At 45.5% G+C, this 6000-nt stretch overlaps 1 long non-coding RNA gene across 3 annotated transcripts in view; it reads right to left on the bottom strand.

Annotated features, from left to right (window-relative positions):
- Gm34828 overlaps positions 1-5708 on the bottom strand; it is a 76409-nt gene extending 70701 nt beyond the window's left edge. For 2 of the 3 annotated variants that reach the window (XR_001779197.1, XR_001779196.1), the window contains exon 1: positions 410-1322. This is a non-coding gene — a long non-coding RNA (predicted gene, 34828). Of the gene's footprint in view, positions 1-409; positions 1323-2510; positions 2694-5375 lie in introns of those variants that run through there. The other variant, XR_379522.4, reaches the window with a different exon arrangement.
- Between the last annotated feature and the right edge of the window lie 292 nt (positions 5709-6000).

Consider the following 6000-nt stretch of genomic DNA (forward strand, 5'->3'; position numbering starts at 1 on the left):
CTTAGCCACACCCTGCAGAAGATGATACTGAGGCTCAGTACAATTATATAACTTGGGGAGATGGCTCAGTCAGCAAAGTGCTCACTACACAAGTGTGAGGGACCTGGGTTCAATCCTCAGAACCCACGTTAAGCAAACAAGCCAGCAAACAGGCAGAAACACAATCCTGTAATCTCAGCACTGTGGAAGCAGAGTCAAGAGGATTCTGGGGCTTGCTGGGCAGCCAGCCTAGCTCAATCACTAAGCTCCAGGTTCAGTGAGAGACCCTGCCTCAAAAAATAAGGTGGGGAGCAATAGAGGAAGACAGCTGGCTAGCCTTTCTATGTGTACCCAAACGTAAGTATACACACACACACACACACACACACACACACACATACATGTACACACACAAAAACACCCAACTTACCCAAAACTCATCTGCACAGTTTTCTGTTCAAGATTCCACAGTGGCCCCATGAAGAGACAAGGACGGTGGTGAAGTGACCTTGGAAGGATAGCTACAAACATAGTTGGGAATAACAAAGACTGGAAAAGCTAATGACAAACAGCATGTCGTCACCAAACCATGTGAGCTGTGTCTACCTTCCCTGAACAGCCTGCTATAGATGAAGGCATAGAGAGAGCGACAAACAATAGACAAAGGGAAATCAATGGCTAGAATAATTGATCTTTTTCCATAGTGCAAGGCTTCAGCTGGCCGTGAGTCATTAGAGGTGGCTCTAACTAACCTCAGAGTCTAAACCCTAGTAGGTAATTGAACGAAAGGTTTTCTCTTGCTGTGCTTTGTGTAAATGTCCCCCAAAGGCCCCTGTGGCAAAGGTTTGGTCCCAGTCTATCACTCCACTGGGAAGTGGCAGAGTCTTTGAGAGTGAGACCTAGTGGAAGGAAAGTAGTCACTGAGTAAGTACATTCTAAGAGATTTGTGGAACCTTGGTCTCCTCCTCTTTCTTTCCTGGATGGCGTGATGAACAGAAAGCTCTGACACGTGCTCTTCACATGACATCCTATTTCAACACAGGCTCAATGCAACCCAACCTACCAATGTACAAAGAAACCTATGAAACCATGAGCCAAAGAAACTTTTTCTCCTAATAAGTTGACTGTGCTGGGTATTGTGTTACAGTAACAGACTGCTAGCTAACACAGATTTTTCACTAGAAATGTTCAGTATTTCAGTGTCCATTACAACTTAAGTTTACATGGTGATAAATAAGAATATGACTAGGAAGGACTGGAGATGTAGTTCAGTTCTAGAGTGATTGCCTAGAACACACAAAGCCCTGGGATAGAAACTACCCCCTCCCAGTACCACATAAAAACAGATAGGCATGGTGTCTTAGTTAGGGTTTTACTGCTGTGAACAGACACCATGACCAAGGCAAGTCTTATAAAAAACAACATTTAATTGGGGCTGGCTTACAGGTTCAGAGGTTCAGTCCATTATCATCAAGGTGGAGCATGGCAGTATCCAGGCAGGCATGGCACAGGAGGAGCTAAGAGTTCTATGTCTTCATCCAAAAGTTGCTAGTGGAAGACTGACTTCCAGGCAACTAGGGTGAGGATCTTATACCCACACCCACAGTGACACATCCATTCCAACCAGGTCACGCCTATTCCAACAAGGCCACACCTCCAGATGGTGCCACTCCCTGGTCCAAGGATATACAAACCATCACACATGGTAATATACACCTGTAATCCCAGCACTCAGGAGACAGAGGCATGAGGATCAGAACTTCAAGACATTCTTAGCTATGCATTAAGTTTGAGGCTAGCCTGAGAGACATTAGACCTTATCTCAAAAAAGGTATATGCATGCATATTTATATACATGCAAATGAAACCATATATGTATTATCCTAGTTACTTTTCTATTTATGTGACAAAACTATGATGGAGGCAACTCAGGAAGGAAACCATTTAATTTGAAGGTTCATGGTTCCAGAAAGCTAAAGCCCATGATCACCATGGCAACAGGCAGGTATGACAATGGAGCAGTAACTGAGAGTTATAGCCAATCCACAAGCAAGAGCAAAGAGAGAGAACTAACTGGGAATGGCACAAGTTTTTGAACCTCAAAGCTCAACTCCAGTGACACACATCCTTCAACAAGGAAGGCCATGCCTTCTAATCCTTCCCAAACAGTTCCACCAAGGGTGGACCAAGCATTCAAGTATATGAGCCTTTGGGGGCCATTTTCATTCAAACCACCACATCTATACCTATACTATACTTATACCTATACACATGCATGTATACAAAATATACATGTAACATATACATACACATGCACATATGCATATATATACATAGCTTATCTCAAACAATTATATATGTATGTGTATATGTATGTATGTATATGGCCTAGATCATAAACTCAGCTATTCAAGATGTATCTTTTTCATTCCTTCTATTGACCCCATGCATGGTCTTGATGGGCTTGTGCCTCCACCCAATCATTAACCTACAATCATTGTTGATATCCAAAGGCCAACATGGGGTCAAACCTGTAAGGAAACACAGAAGACAGAAAGTGCTTTGAAAGGAACCTCTCCTCACAAGCCAAGTAAGGCAGAGCCAGGCAGCCTGGGGGTGGGGCGCACTTGCCCTTGTACTGTGAAATACGGAATGTAGAACGGCACTCATGTAGAATCTGGCTGCCAGAACTTCTGTGCACAGTTGCCGGGAAACTGCAATGGAAAAAAAAAAAAAAAAAACGAACCCTCAACCCATGGCAAATTAGTCATTCAATGAATTGATCATTTGGGAAATTGGCTTTTAGCAAATTGATTTGGGGTGTCTAGGCCTCACTCCTGGAAGGCAATTCGGCAGTCAATAGAGTGTGCAGAGCCTGGAAGACAGGGGCGCTCCAGGGAAGCAGGCCTCTCCTGCTGCCTCCCTCAAAAGATCTCTGGACTGAAGCAGCAGGAGCAGAGGCCAGGAAGCCTGAGAGGTTTGGAGATGGTACCTTGGCCCCTGAAGGCTCCTGCCCACCCCCAATCAGCTATCGGAGTCCTACAGTGTAACATCAGGAACTCTAATCAGGGGCTATGTTGGGGTCTCCATCACTGCAAACATGTGCGAAAAGCTGAGGCTTAGAAGTGAAAGACCACTCTCCTCCTACCCCATCTGACAAGTAGAGTCAACAGGTCATACATGGCCCACCCTTGAGGCCCTCAACCTTCTCCCACACCCAGGGGCTCATGTGGAACAGCCTTAAACTAACTATACAGTTCAAATATGACTTTGACTTCTGATCTTCCTGACTCCACTTCCTGAATACTGGGTTGACAGATATGTGCCACCAAGCACAGTTTTTGAAGCAACGATGGAACCCAAGGCTTTGTTCTGCTGGGCAAGCACTGCACCAACTGAGCTATAGCCCAGGCATTTCAAAAAACCTACATAAGTGAATTTACACTGAAACACCTCTGCGCTCTGTATTTTTTACTTATTAAATTATGCTTTTCCAACAGCTATAACAAAACACAATACATTAGCACATATTATCATTAGTAATTATTTTTAATATATAGCATCATTATAGTGTCTATGGTATACATATTCCTATTAAAGGATATTTTAGTTGTTTTGAGGGGTCTTGTATTATGTATATAGTTCCCTAAAATATTTCCAAAGAATTGGTCTCAAGAGTTTTGTGGATCCCTCAGTTTGCTAATGCCACAGACAAGTTTTTCCACCCAATATAACCAAATACAGCTAATCGCTTTTAGCAACCCCAAGTTTCTATTTTCAGGTTAGCCATTCTCCTCATTCACACATGCACATGAACACGCACACATGCACACACACACACACACACACACACACACACACACACACACACCAGAAACCTTAAGCTTCGAGAATTGTATGACCTCAGCCAATTTACAAACGGCAGCAGGAAATGGACCCTGAAATCATTTATGAGCCGTTAAACTTGCCAAGTTCAATCTGTGAAGCCAGTGCAGCGGCTCTCAACCTTCCTAATGCCCTGCCCCTTTAACACAGCTCTTCACGCTGTGGGGACCCCAGCCATAAAACGACTTTTGTTGCTACTTCATAACAGTAACAGTTGCTCCTGTTATGAATCGTAAATATCTGTATTTTCTGAGTCTTAAGTGACTCCTGTCAAAGGGTCATTCTACCCCTAAGGGGTCAAGACCCATAGGTTGAGAACCACTGGCCTAGATCCTTTGTTTCTCAAAGTTGAACCTCTACAGAGATGCCTGCTGGGAGACAGTGGGATATATCTGTGTGGGGACCCTGCACTTGAACAGTGCCCACCCTGCTCCTCCAGATCACTATAGTGCCCAGAGCTATTGAGATCACTCCAGGGCCTCCAATGGAATAATCATTGACCGCCCCCCCACCCCGTGCTCTATCAGACTAGAACCAGTCACCAGGCTTCCTCCCCTGTCCACCCCACTCCCCCGATGCTTGCAAGTCAGAGATCCAGAATTCTCTGGGTTCTACTTCCATGTACTATGACAGAAAAAGAGAATCTGCCCGTCTCCCTAGGCTAAGCATCCTCATTCCAATCTGAAAGAGGATGAGCTAGGGATATATATATATACATATACATATACATATACATACACATACACATACACATACACATACACATACACATACACATACACATACACATACACATACACATACACATACATATACATGCCTCTGGATGGCAAATGGACACCACAGATACAATGTGGGAGATGCTGAAACCAGAGAGCTGAGAGCCAGTGACAATTAAGGACAGTCCTCAGCCTGCAGCTAAGGCTCTCTGTGCCCCTCCTCTGAGCCGGGCTTAAAGTAGCCTTGAGGTCACAGGCAGCAGAGACACACAGTCCTCCCTCCCTTCAGAGAGCCCACAGTCCAGCAGATAGGTAAACAACCAGGTGACTATGAAGGGACAAAGGGCCCAGGGTAAGGCAGAGGCTTTTCAGCTCATTGTCATAGCTTTAATGTGAAATGTCCCCTACAGTTGCATATATCTAAATAGTTGGTCCCCATTGGTGGCACTGAGTGGAGGAGGTGTGGAAGCTTTCGTGGTAAGGACTAGATGTCTGGAGAGCTGCCTTGAAGGTGATGTCCACTCTGGTTCTGGCCTGACCACTCTGCTTTCTGTCCCACTGAGCTATGTGGCACCGCTAGGACTTGCTTCTAGAAACTGGAGCCAAAATAAACTCTTCCCTGGGGTTATTTCTGTCAGCCTCATGTTTCAGGAAAGTAGCTAACCTTCCCAGAATTCCCCTGAAAACTACAGAGGCCAAGGCAGAGCAGATGAAAAAAAAAAAAAAAAAACAGCTGAAGCAGCGTGCAGGAGAATGTCCAAGGGTCAGAGCCCAGAAGTTTCTGGAACTTACCTCTTCCCTTTGCTTGCTTAGTTTGTCACTGCCTGATGTGTTCATGTTCCTTGGTTGATGATGAAACCCCCAGAGAGAAGGGCAGGAGAGTTAGTCTTCCTGTGGTATCTAGAGCAACGCTAGTTTCCTCTCCCCAGACCGGCTCAGAGCCACAGGAGCCCACCACAGCCACCATGATGGGCTGGGGATTGGCAGTTAGTGAGGAAACTAGCCAAATCCCTAAAAGGAATAAAAACACCAGCTGGCTCCTAGGCTCCACCCTTTTCCCACTGGTGCTGCCCTACAGCTAAGCCTAGAACAAGACACCCTTCCTGGTTCCAGCTCGTGGCACTGTTTGGAAACACTGGAAGCCTTAGGGTCTAGCCTAGAAGCCAGTCACAGAGGGAGGTGGAGGGCTAAGGCAGCTAGCTCACCTACTGGACCTCACCAGCTCAGTCAGACCCAGCCTGAAGCTGTAGGGACAACGGGAAGAAATGCCCACACATCATACCCACTTTGTCTTCTCTGGGCACACTGGCAAGCAGTGAGTCTTATGTCACAGATGAGGAGAGCTGGATCTCATCAAAAGTTAGTTCATCCACTGTGATTAACCCAGGTCCTTCATATCCATAAACAGGGTCTGTTC

Source organism: Mus musculus, chromosome 9 (assembly GCF_000001635.26).
Source record: "Mus musculus strain C57BL/6J chromosome 9, GRCm38.p6 C57BL/6J".
Taxonomy (NCBI): domain Eukaryota; kingdom Metazoa; phylum Chordata; class Mammalia; order Rodentia; family Muridae; genus Mus; species Mus musculus.